This window comes from Trichosurus vulpecula, chromosome 6 (genome assembly GCF_011100635.1).
Source record: "Trichosurus vulpecula isolate mTriVul1 chromosome 6, mTriVul1.pri, whole genome shotgun sequence".
Taxonomy (NCBI): Eukaryota; Metazoa; Chordata; class Mammalia; order Diprotodontia; family Phalangeridae; genus Trichosurus; species Trichosurus vulpecula.
Window position 1 is genome coordinate 20,402,288 of NC_050578.1, and position 14,403 is coordinate 20,416,690.

Here is a 14,403-nt window from a genome sequence, read left to right on the forward strand (position 1 = left end):
TCATTTTTCATAGCATATCTCCAATTGATAGGTATCCCCTCAATTTCTAATTAATTGCCACCACAAAAGAGCTACCATTATTTTTTCTTTGCATATATGACTCCTTTTCCTTTCTCTTTGATCTCCTTGGGGTATTGCTGGGTCAAAGGGTATGCATAATTTTATAGCCCTTTGGGCATAGTTCCAAATTGTTCTCTAGAATGTTTGGAGTGGTTCACAGCTCCACCAACAATGCATTATTGTTGTGATTGTTGAATCATTTTTGGTCATCTCCAACTCTTCATGATCCCATTTGGGGTCTTCTTGGAAAAGATACTGAAGTGGTTTGCCATATCCTTCTCCAGCTTATTTTATAGGGAAGAAAACTGAGATAAACAGAGTTAAATGACTTGCCCAGTGTCACACAGCCAGTATGTGTCTGAGGTGACATTTGAATTTGTGAAGAGGAGTCTTCCTGACTCCAGGCCTCTCACTTTAGCCACTGCATCACCTAACTTCCCTAAAGTACATTAGCATCCCCATTTTCTCTACTTCCTCTCCAGCATTTATAATTTTCCCTTTCTGTCATGTTAGTCAAATTGATAGGTGTGAAGTGGTACCACAGAGTTATTTTAATTTGCATTTCTCTAATCAATAGTGATTTAGAACATTTTTATGTTAACTATTGGCATCTTTGAGTTCTCTTTTAGCCAACTCCTTGTTCATATTCTTTGATTATTTATTAATTGGGATATAGCTCTGATTTTTTTTCTTTTACAAATTAGGCTCAATTCATTATAAATTTGAGAAATGAGGCCTTTATCAGAAAAACCTGCTGCACCTTGCCCCATTTTCTGCTTTCCTTCTAATTTTGGCTGTATTGGTTTTGTTTGTGAAAAACATTTTTAATTTTATGTAATCAAAATTATTAATTTTACTTCTTGTGAGCCTCTCTCTATCTCTTATTTGGTCAAAAATGCTCCCCTAATCCATAGATCTAACAGGTACAATTTTCCATCCTCCCTTAATTTGCTAGTGGTATCACCTTTGATGTCTAAATTATGTATCTGTTTTGACTTTATCATGATAAACTGTTGTGTGAAATATTGGTCTATGCCTAATTTCAGCCAAATTGCTTTCTGGTTTTCCCAACATTTTTTGTCAGACACTGAGTTCTTGCTCCTAAATCTTGGATTATTGAGTTTATTTCTTTTTGCATGTCATATACCTAATATATCCCACTAATTGGCCAAACATTTTTATCCAGTATTAAATCACATTCATGATTACTGCTCTGCAGCACAGCTGGAGATGTGGTACTGATTTGCCTTGTTTTTATTTCCCCCACTTTTTCATTATTATCTTTGATATTCTTGACCTTTTGTTCACTCATCTGAATTTTGTTATTATTATTATTTTATTATTATTTTTGCTCTACAAATATTCTTTTGGAATTTTGATTGGTTCAGCACTAAGTAAATAAAACAATTAAGTAATCATGGTAATTTTTATTATGTTGACTTGACCTATCTATCAGTAAATGTTGTTTCTCCAGTTTTTATATGTCCGTATTTCTGTAAAGAATGTTTTATAGTTAGATTCATATATTCCATGGGTGAACTTTGGAAGATAAACTCCCAAGTATGTTTTAGAAGTTATAGATTGGTTATATATTTGAATGCTGGTTATTTTATACAAATTTATCTTATAGTGTGCTACTTTTCTAAAGTCATTTTTCAATTAAGTTTCAGTTAATTCTCTAGGTTTCACTATGATATGATCTGCAAAAAAGTACAGCTTGAAAAGTCTTGAAGTTATAGGGTGTAAAAGAAATCCACCAAACCATCAGTATTTCTGTATATTATTAGCAAAATCTAATAAGAAGTTAGAAAGAGAAATGCCATTTAAAGTAGTTGTAGATTATGTAAAAGTATTTGTGAGTTTACCTATCAAGACATACATGGGAACTATATGAACATATACACAAACCACCATTTACAGAAACAATTGTAGAAATACCAATTGTTCATGGGTAAGATGAGCCTAATAACAACAGCAGCAGCAATACCACCAACAACCACAATAATACCTAAATTAATTTTTTATTCAGTACAATGCCAATCAAATTAGTAAAGGATTTATTTCTTCAACAGAGCCATAAAATTAATAATTAAATTACCTGGAGATATAAAAAGTAAATAATCTAGAAGGTAGGAAGCAGATCCATCTTTAACTCATACTGGAAAGTAATGATCAATGAAACAATTTAACACTGCTTAAGAAATAGAGAAGACAATCAGTGGGATTGATTATGTATACAACATACAGAAGAAAACAAACATACTAGTATTTATTTTAAACGGAATTTTTCTTTCAAGCTCTTTTTGATGTATTTTTGGTCTATGTATTGCAATGCAGATAATTTACGTGGATTTATCTTGTAGTTCACGACTCTGTGGAAGTTATTTTTTCAATTCATTCTTATTTGAATCTCTAGGAATCCCTAAGGATGTCATTATGCTATCTTCAAAAACTAAAAATTGTGTTTTCTCTTTGCCTATGATTTTGCCCTCATTTTTTATATTAATTCTATAGCTAAAATATCTATAACTATGTTAAATAGTGGTAGTGATTTTGTAGGTCACAGCTTTACCCTTGATTTTATTGGAAAAGCCTTTAACTTTTCTCCTGGACAAAATAAAATTGAATCTTACAATTTGCTATATTAAGGCATATTCAACTATTCCGATGATTTCTAGAGTTTCTAATAGAGATACATGCTGGATTTTGTCAAATTTATTTTCAGTTTTATTAATAAAATCATATGAATTTATTATTATTATGTTTTATATGAATAGTTTATTATATTTTCAGTCTTTCTTATTTTGAGCCAACACTATTTTTCTGGAATAAAACAAACTTTGTTTTAGTGTGCAATATTCTTAATATGTTGTTGTAGCGTACTTGCTGATATTTAATTTAAAAGTTTTACATCAATTATTATGAGGGAGCTTGGTCTATAATTTTCTTTTTATTTGTCTGTCCTTGGTTTAAGTATCATGAAAAGAGATTAGAAGGGTGCCTTTTTCCTATTATTGTACATAGTTTATATAACATAGAAATTAATTGCTCTCTGAATGTTTAATATAATTCACTTGTGAACCTATCTGGTCCTGGCTTCCCCCTCTTTTAGAAATTCATTTATGACTTGTTCAATTTCTTTTTCTTTTATTTAGTTAATTAAATATTTTCTTTTGTTAATCTTGGTTTTTTAATATTTTATAATTTTTACTCTATTTCCACTAAGGCATCAGTTAGTTTTGTTAGCATATCATTGGGCTAAATAGTTTCTAAGAATTTCCTTTATTTCCCTTTAAATTGTTGTAAACTTTCTGTTTTTCCTTTTTACATAATTTTATTTCCCTTGTTTTTTAAGAATCATATTGTACACTTTTTAGTTTTTTTCCACAATAAATCTTGCAGTTTTATTCACTAATTCACTGTTCTTTTTACTCTCACTTTCCTTATTCTCTTTCATTTTCAGATTTTCTTCTTGGTTATTTGGGGTTTTTTGTTTTTAATTAAATGATCAATTTTCTTTTATTTTTATGCCCAGTGCTTTGACTATTTTCTCTGTTTTGTCAATGAAAGAATATTGAGATACAAATTTTTACCTCAAAACGGCTTTGACTGGATCCAATAAATTTTTAATATGTTCTCTCATTAATGAAATTTTAATGAAAATTTAAAAATTCTGTTGTTTGATCCATTTGTTCTTTGGTATTATGTTATTTACTCTCTAGCTACTTCTAAATTATTTCTTTAAAAGCCCTCCACTGAATATTTTATTGTTACATTTATATTGTCAAATATACACTAATTTATTTATTCTATTTTTATATACTAATTTATATTTTGGGTAGATTTGCCTATGTCTGAAAACATACATTATAGTTCCCAGCTTTTATAGTTTTACTATTTCTCTTTCCATTTCAATTAGCAAATCTTTGACTACATTTCTTTTCCCAGGAGGCTGATTATTTCTGGATTTTCTTCCTATGCCTTGTTCTCTAGGATAGTTGTTCACATATGTGACATATTTTGACTTTGTTCTAATATTTCTTATTTTATTGTTGAAATATTGAGTTCCATCTGTTCCACTATTTTAGGAACCCTTATTTTTTCCTAAGCTTAACAATTTCTTTTCTAAATCATTGATTCTATTTAGATTTTATCTAGAGATCTAATTTCACTTTTAATCTTTTTCTTTTGCTATTTTCTTAGGCTTTTTATACAGTGAACATTCTTTAGGGATTTTATTCTTTTTCTTGAAGTACTAGTTATAGTTGTTACATAGTATTCTCTTTTTTTCTAGAATATTCTTCAGGAATTCCCTTGCCTGAAAATATTTCTTCATTGTTGTGGGAGTTTTTATTTGCCAGAAAGATAATGGTGTAGTAGACAGAATGCTAGACTTACAGTCAGAAAAAAAAAAAAAAACAACCTTATTCATTAGACTTATAAGTTACACAGGGCAAGTCACTTAACCTTTTCAAGAATCAGTTTATCTCTAAAATTCAGTTTATCTCTAAAATAATAGCTCCTATCACAGAAAGCTGTGAGAATCAAATGTGAAGGTACTTATGCATATATCTATACGCGCGCACACACACACACACACATATATATATACATATACATATATATATATATACATATACATACATACATATATATATATATATATATACTTACACATAATGAATATATACATGTTCATATATTAAAAACCTTAACAGGCTATATGCATGTAAGATATTATTTCTATCTGTCACTATTGTTTATTTACCCAGTCTTTGTTTTTAAAAGCATGCTTGGGTGCATAGATTCCCACTATACCTGAGTATATATAAACACATACATACTGACAGTTGATAGATTTAGATATAGGTAGAGAGACTTTTTTTCAAAGAAAAATATAAGAGAATGATGACCAGAAGGGCATTTGTCTCCATGTCATGTACTATCTAAAGAGAACAAAGCATTATTTTGAGTAACAACCGCTTTTTGTATTATCTTTCAAATATTCATTATACTTTGATATTTCAGTTCATCTTTGTCCTCATTAATATATCTCCTGCTATCATCAATACAGATGGTTGCCCTTCCATCCTTCTTCCTTTACTTGATTCTTATGCATAGCCTTCCATATATTGTCTACAAAAAATTATTCAAAAGGCCATAAATATTTTTAGATATCATCACAGTACTCAAGTTGCCCCAACTGCCATCACTTGCTCTAGATGACAATAGGGTATAAGGTAAAGAACACTGTATTTGGAGCTAGCAGACTTGGGTTCAAATCATGCATTTGAAATTTCCTAATTTTATAATCATAGGCAAGTCACTTCATTTGTAAGAGCCTCAGTTTCTTCATCTGTAAAAAAGGGAATAATCATACTTACTGTGGCCTTCCTCACAGGGTTGTTGTACCAGATGAAATATTATATGTAAAGCATTCTGCCAAGTGTAAAGTGCTTTGTAAATGTCAGCTATTATTAGCAAAGAAAACCTTGAGCAAGTCACTTGACCTATCTAATAAGCCTGTTTTATATCTATTACAACAAATGAATTGTGCTAGATGATTTCTAAGGACTCTTCCGTTTAAGCTCTAAGTCCTATTCTTTTCTCTGTCACTGATGCTGACTTTTCTTGGGTGCAAACTTTGTAATATTATGCTTTCTACATAACCCACCATGAATATTTCTATTATAATTCATAATTTCAAGTTGCGATAGTCACATCGAACATTGGAGAATTATTTAAATTATTAGATTGCTTTAAGAGGTTAGAGACCAAAATGGTAAGGTTGTAGACATAAGAGGCTGTTGTTAAAAGACATAGTTTTGAGTTTCATAGCTAAAAATTCTTTCATAATTGAATAACAAATTGGATGCCTTCCAGAATGACATTATTATCATTATTAATATTTTCATTATTTAGAATAGTAATGAACCTTTATAATAGCCTACTTTTCTTGGTCATTGGAAGAAAATTAGCCTCAGTATTTGATAGCAGTATATTAAAGGTCTGTGGGAGAGCATACATTTTTGGAACTATAGATAGCATCTATATTACACCAGTCTCTGGAGTGGTAAGTCAAACTTGCAGATACACCAATTGTTGCTGTCATGAAACTGAAATGCTCCCTCAAGAAAAAAAAAGATGTTTTGTTTATGTGTGATTTATACTAAACTTGTTTGCAATCATTGGCAATTTTTGTCTATGATTAAGAGATTATGACCAGATGTAATAATCATAACAGCTTTCTACTTGATACTTAAACCTGGTTAGTTATGATGTGACATGTTGAACCTCAAATGGCTTTTAACACTTGCCTGATACGAGGAAGAAAATGGAGGGGATTTATAGGTGGGAGATGAAGCATAAGGATTAACTTCCTCTTTTGTATGGGAAACATTTTTGAGTCCCTTCTACAGAATTGAACTAGGCACTGTGAGGGATGAAAAAGAAATATAATTATAAACTAACATATAAGTTTGTGATCAGGTTATACAGAGGGCAGCTAGGTGGCACAGTGGATAGAGTACTGGGCTTGGAATCCGGGGGATTCATCTTCCTGAGTTCAAATCCAGCCTCAGATACTTAGTAGCTAAATTACCCTGGGCAAGTCACTTAATGCTGTTTGCCTCAGTTCATCGTCTGTAAAATGAGCTGGATAAGGAAGCAAACCACTCCAGTATCTTTACCAAAAAAAAAACCCAACCCCCCCCCCCCAAAAAAAAACAAATGTGACATAACTGAAACGATTGAATAACAGCAACAGGTTATGCAGATAACTTAAAGAGAAGGATTGCAGTAGGGAGGGGTCTTAGTTATTGAAAAAGCTAATTTTGTCACTTTGCTAGATATATATAATATTTTCATTAGACAACAATTTTATTTTTGCTTAAAAAATGTCATGATTGAGAATACCTTATCCCTCCTGGACTGACCTCCCTAACATAATGTTAGGCTATTAAATACTGCCTATTCTTTCTCTTAAATGTATGTAATCTGTCCTTTCCAAATTGAGGGTGCATATTGGACTATGTTGAACTCTACTCCTCATTATAAATTTTAAAATAATATCAATCAGTTACTCCTATTTTCATTAAAAAGTTCCTCTGTGTTGAAGCCCCATTTTATCTATCCATCTGTGTATGTCTCACCTCCCTTTATGGCTAAACTCTACTCCACAATATGTAAATATTGTTTGATAACAGTCATGTACTATTGCATTTATTATATGTGGCCTTGACCTTCAGGTGGGACCTATGAAATGGCTAAAATTCATTAATGTAATGAAAATGCCCTACATAGATGACATGAAAAAGTCCAACATATATCAGTAAAGGGAATAGGGCAAATGATCATGTGGATGAGTTTGTTGATATGGAGAGGCTTATGATGGTAATTCAGAATCGCATCTTTGTGACTAGAGATTACAGGAAGGCTATCCTTAAGGACCCTGAAGTTCATGGTCAATGTGTATTATTCAAGGTAATGGTAAAATGCACCATACATGATTAGATAATGTGGGAATAGGACAAGGTAGATATCATTCATCCATTTCATACAATTACTACTGGAGTTATTCTGAAGCTAATGTCAGTGGTCCTGTAGAAGATGAATTTATGTCACAACACTTTTCCTTAGTTGCCAGGAACAAGTATTTTATATACTTGTGTAAATATAACCAAAATATCAAGTGTAAAATAAAAATAGGAGGGCAGTTATTTTTGCCCCAGGACTTTCGATATAAATTCCAAAAGAGATGAGAAGAATAAAAATAATAACTATTTTGATAATAATATAAAATATTCATGCATTACTTTCTAGTTTTAACTGCATACATTTTATTTCATAGAAAAAATCTTAACTCTGATAGTGATCTTCAAATATTTAAAGACCTATCATGTAATCAATGTAAGAAAGTACTTTTTCGCACTTAGAGTTACCTTAAAGGGAAGAGTTGCTTCATGAATAAACGATATCCCTACAATTAGAAGGGTTCAAGACAAGTCTGGATGAACATTTGTAGGAGATTCTAGGAGAACTAGAAGGAATGTATTCATTGAGCAGCGATCCTGGGCTAAAATCCCTTCTAATGATGGAATTCTGTGAGTCAAGATCATGACTTCTGTATTCAACAATTGATCTATGAACCAGCTTATCTCTAAGACAGAATTGTACCAGATGATCCATTCCACTTATAAATTCCATGCCATAGGTTTTTTGACCTCTCTCTTCTGGTTGGCTCCTTGCCAGTAAATTAACATTTAGAAAAGAAAGAAGAGTGGTGAAGGATAGGAATCACTGTTCGGCAAGATAATTCTTATTCCTGAAATTCTACTTTTTCCATTGAATCTTCCTGAATGGCAAGGGGGAAAAATGACCATATTCTCTTGTCTTACAACATTGCCTTATACTACATGGACCTGGAAGGCCCACTTCTGTCCTCCCTCATTCCCGTCACAATCATATGCACAACATTATAGATTATTTTTTCTTTGTTGTTCAGTCGTTTCAGTTGTGTCTGACTCTGTTATCCCACTTTTTTGGGGGGGAGGGAAAAGATACTAGAATGGGTTGTCATTTCCTTCTCCAGCTTTTCTTTTTTGTTGTTATAAATAAGGAAATTGAGTTAGATAGGGTTGAGTGGCTTGCCAGGGTCACACATCTAGTAAGTGTATGAGGACAGATTTGAACTCAGGTCTTTCTGATTCCAGGCCCAGCACTCTGCCCCCTGTGCTACCTAGCTGCCCTCTTTTTCCTTTACCATTATATGATTTAAATTTTGAATAGTCTATTCATGTACCGATTCAATATTTCTATTGCATTTTTCAATGTGTCTGTGCTGAATTGAAAATTCCTATAAGAAAGGGATCATATAGGTTCATAATAAGGGTGGGGCCTTATGGAATCTGTCAATTACCCTGCAAAAGTTAAAGTGAGAAGACGCAGATTTTTTTGATATTTTTAAGTGTGAATAATTAATCAGAGGTTTACTAGATATGAACAAGGCCAAGACTTCAATGAATTTTAGACTTTAGACTAAGTATGAAAAGTCTTTGATTAATTAAAATGTCCTTGTACATCCTTGGATGAAGTGAAATGATGCCATACAAAGTTTTCAGATTAGTGGAAGAGAATGGTCATTCTTTTCAGGTCTTCCATAAATTATCAAGCCAGGTGGGCGCCCAAGGAAATTTAGCTTAGCAGTAGAAATACCCATCAAACTCTTTATAGAGAATTGATTGGAGAGGGGTGAGGAGGAGAGTCCTAGCTTTAGACTTTATCTTGATCCGTTGTTTCCCCACTGACTCCTCTTCTTATGGGAGGAAGGCTTACGAACTTCAAAAAGTCCAGAGGATTTTGAACGTGCAATCAATATCCTAACAGCCGAAGAACAAAGGGTGCTACAAGAAATTATTGATTTTGCCCAATTAATTACATACCAACAATACATAGATGAAATGGACATATTTACAAAAATATAAAATATCCAGAATAACAGCTAGATAATTTAAATAACCCAGTCTCAAAAAAAAATCAAACAAACCATAACTGAACTCTCACAGAGGGAAGTGGAATGAAATGCAGTTAACAGAAGGATTTACAGATGAATTCTGCCAAGTATTAAAGGAACAATTAATTCTAATATAACTTTTCTTTGGAAATGTATGAAAATACAGGGCTATTCCACAGTCTTGTTATGGTACAAATATGATCTTGACAACTAAACCAGGGTGAGAGAATATAGATAAAAAACTATAGACTAGTATCCCAAATGAATATAGACGAGAAAATACTAAATTTAGCAACTAGGCTACAACAATGTATCAAGAAGATTCAACAACATGACCTCATCTTATTTATATCAGGAATTCAGAGTTGGTGCAATAGAAACAAAACTATAGACATAATAGATCACATTAATAATAAAATACTTTTAAAAACATAGGATAGTATCAATAGATGTGAAAAAAAGGTTATTGCCAAACCCAGCACCCATTTCTCTTAAAAACACTAGAAAGTATAAAAATAAATAGCTGTAGGGGGTGGAGTTTGTGCTCTTCCCCAAATCCCTCCAAACACCTGTAAAAATGACTCTAAACAAATTCTAGAGCTACAGAACCCACAAAATGACGGAGTGAAACAAGTCTCCAGGCCAAGACTGCCTGGATGGTTGCTGGGAAGGGCCTATCACACTGTGCTGGAAGCAGAGCACAGCCCAGTGTGGGCATAGACTAGGCCAGAGCAGACTGGGTGGATCAGGCCTCAGGCCACTGAATCTGTGGAAGTTTCCAGACTTCTCAACTCACAAATGCCAAAGACAACTTAGCAGGTCAGTGGGAAAATTCTGCTAGACCTGGATGAGAGAAGGGTGCGGTCTGGCCTCAGCCCCAGGGGGCAGAGGTGGCTGCAGTGGTGGCAGTGGCAGCAGCAGCAGCTGCTGCTTCTGGAACTCCATGCCCACAGATTGTGGGGGGAATCAAGCAACTGATTGGAGTGGAAGCACAGGGGTCTCTTTCCTGGCACTGAGGCAAGATTTTCTTGTTTAGCACAGCTTGGAGTTGGGTCACAGTCCTGGGAGGCTGTCTTGGGGTCAGGAGAAGCACTAGTGTGGCAGAGCTTATGGTGGCTGTGGAGAGGGAGTCCTCCTGGTAGTTACATGGCAGAAAAGAGTGCTTAAAGTTACTCATAGACTAGAGCACAGGCCAGTAGAGGAGGAAACACCTTTCCTTGGATCATACCACCACAGAAGACCGAAAATTTACAGGTACCTACAAGTAGCTTGGGAAACTGCAGCACAAACCCTTGAAACTTGGGAGAGAGCACTCTCCACTGTGGAACCAGAGTCACACCTTGACAAAAGGTCAAAAGTCACATAATTGGCTAGGAAAATGAACAGACAGCTTAAAAAACTCATCTTACTTTGGTGACAAAGAAGCTCAAAACTACAGCCAGAGGAAGACAACAAAATCAAAAATCCTACATAAAAAGCTTCCGAGAAAAATATTGATTTGTTGCAGGCTGTGGAAGAGTGCAAAAATAATTATGAAAATCAAGTAAGTGAAGTAGAGGAAAAATTGGGAAGAGAAATCAGAATGATGCAAGAAAATAATGAAAAAAGAGTCAATAGCTTGCCAAAGGAGACCCCCAAAATTACAGAAGATAATAATACCTTAAAAATAGACTGATCCAAATGGCAAAAGAGGTCCACAAAGCCAATGAGGAGAAGACTGCCTTAAAAAACAAAATTGGCCAGATGGAAAGGAGGTCAAAATGCTCACTGAAGAAAATAATTCCTTAAAAATTAGAATGGAGCAAATGGAAGCTAATGATTTTAAGAGAAATCAACAAATTATAAAACAGAACCAAATGAATGAAAAAATTAAAGACAATCTGAAATATCTCATTGGAAAAGCCACTGACCTGGAAAATAGATCCAGGAGAGATAATTTAAAAATTATTGGACTACCTGAAAGCCATGATGAAAAAAAAGAGCCTAGACATCATCTTTTATGAATTATGAAGGAAAGCTGCCCTGATATTCTAGAACCAGGGGGTAAAATAGAAATTGAAAGAATCCACCAATTGCCTCTTGAAAAATACCCCAAAAAGAAAACTCCGAGGAATATTGTCACCAATTTCCAGAGTTCCCAGGTCAAGGAGAAAATACTGCACACCTCTAGAAACAAACAATTTGAGTATGGAAACACAATCAGGATAACACAACATCTAGCAGCTTCTACATTTAGGGATCAAAGGGCTTGGAATGTGATATTCCAAAGGTAAAGAGAGCTAGGATTAAAACCAAGAATCACCTACCCAGCAGGGGGAAAATGGATTTTCAATGTAATAGAGGACTTTCAAGCATTCTTGATGAAAAGAGAAAAACTGAACAGAAAATTTGACTTTCAAATACAAGAATCAAGAGAAGCATGAAAAGGTAAATATGGATAGATAGATAGATAGATAAATGGATGGATAGATAGGTAGGTAGAGGGCACAGGGTGAGTGAAATATGACATGTTGATATCTAAAAATAAAATTAAAGGGTGAGAGATGAATATATTGGGAGGAGAGAGGGAGATAGAATGAGGTAAATTATCTCACATAAAAGAAGCAAGAAAAAGCTATTATAATGGAAAGGAAGTTGGGGAGGTGAAAGGGAATGAGTGAACTTTACTCTCATCAGATTTGGCTTAAAGAGGGAATAACATACAAACTGAATTGGGTATGGTACCCTACAGGAAAGTAAGGAGGAAGGGGATAATAGGGAGGTGGGATTATAGAAGGGGAGACAGATTGGGGGAGGGTGTAGTCAGAAGCAAGCAGTTTTGAAAAGGCACGGTGTCAAAGGAAAAAATAGAACAAATGGGGGACGGGATAGGATGGAGGGAAATATTGTTAGTCTTTCACAACATAATTATTATAGAAGTGTTTTGCATAATGATAAATGCATATAATATATTCTATTGCTTGCCTTCTCAAGGAGGGTGGATGGGGAGGAAAGAAGGGAGACATTTTGGAACTGAAAGTTCTGAAAACAAATGTTAAATCTGTTTCGTATGCAACTGGGAAATAGGATATACAGGCAATAGGGTATAGAAATCTTATCTTGCCCTACAAGAAAGTAAGAGCAAAGGGGATAAGACGGTGTGTGTGTGTGTGTGTGTGTGTGTGTGTGTGTGTGTGCGCGCACGCGCGCGGGGTGGGGGGGAGAGCTCAGAAGAAAATTTGTAACTCAAAATCTTGTGGAAATGAATGTTGAAAACTAAAAAAAAATAATTAATTTTAAAAAATGGTTTACTTAAAAAAACAGAATAAATAGGTGGTATTTCAGTAAGTAGTATCTATCTAAAGCCAAGGATGAGCATATTTAACACAGAAAGGTTGAAGTCCCTTCCAAGAAGATCAGAAGTTAATTGAGAAAGGCCAACGTCACTGCTACTATGTAACCTAGGGGTAGAAATGCTAGCTATGTCAACAGGACAAGAAAAAGTAATCAAAGAAATAAACATAAGAAAAGAGGAAGCAATACTATCAAATTTTGAAGACAAAATGATACTCTATCCATAGAACTTAAGAAGTCAACTAAAATAAATTAAAACAAAAAATTACAGGAGAACCACTCTGGTGTAGGCCCTCATCATCTCACCCTTGGACTGTTGTAATAGCCTGTTGGTGTCTCTCCCTACTCCAATCTGTACTTCATTCAGCTGCTAAAATTATATTCTTAAAGGGCAGGTATGACCATGTAGTCCCTCCCCATTTTAATAAAGTCCAATGACTATCTACAACCTCCAGGATCAAATAGAAAATTATTTGGCATTCAAAGCTCTTCATAACCTAGACCCCTCCTACCTTTCTAATCTTACACTTAATTCCCCATCATCCATTTTTGATCCAGTGACGTTAGCTTCCTGGCTGCTCCAAGAACAAACCTCTCAGTTTTGAGTATTTCCTCTGGTTGTCCCCTATGCCTTGATTGTTTTCATTCCTAAACTCTATTTACTCATTTCCCTGGCTTCCTTTAAATCCCAACTAAAATCTGATCTTCTGCATGAAGCCTTTTCCAACTGCTCTTAACTCTAGTGCCTTCGCTCTGTTTATTTTCTATTTTTCCTGTATATAGTCTTTTTGCTCATATTTATTTTCTTGCTGTCTCCCCCATTAGACTGTGAGCCCCTTGAGGGCAGGGACTATCTTTTGTCTCTCTCTGTATCCCCAACACTTAGCACAGTACCTAGCACATAATAGACAATCAATCTTTATTGATTAATTGGTTGACTGACTAGATGTCATTTTCATTTAAAATCTATCAAAACCTCCTACTGGATGAACACAAGGACATTCTACCCCACCAGAAAGGCTTGCAAAATGAGGATAAATATTGCACAATTAATTTCCTTAATACGAAGTGAATGATTTCATCCTATCTATTAATATATCAAAAGTACTTTTTCTGTTATTGTTTTCCTCAGTAAATGTATTTTCTTGATAATTACCTTGGCAGTTATAAAAATATAGATTCAATCTTAGAAACTACTCCTGTCATTCAAGAAAAAACTCACAAAATAAATTATTCTTTTAAAGTGCTTCTTGAAACACGATTCTTTTTCTTCAAATACCTCGTTATGTTTTTATCTTTATTTTTAAACCCATAAACATTCAAGAAGATTTCACTTGGAAACTCACTTGCTTCCTGCTAAGCATAGCTAGCTTTATTTAGACCTCTGGTATAATAGTTCTTATAATTCCCACTAAAATCAAAGACTTTTATTAAGGAGTCCTTATTGTGTCTTCACAACACCACTGCTTCATTTAAAGAGAATTGGTGTTTCAGAGATT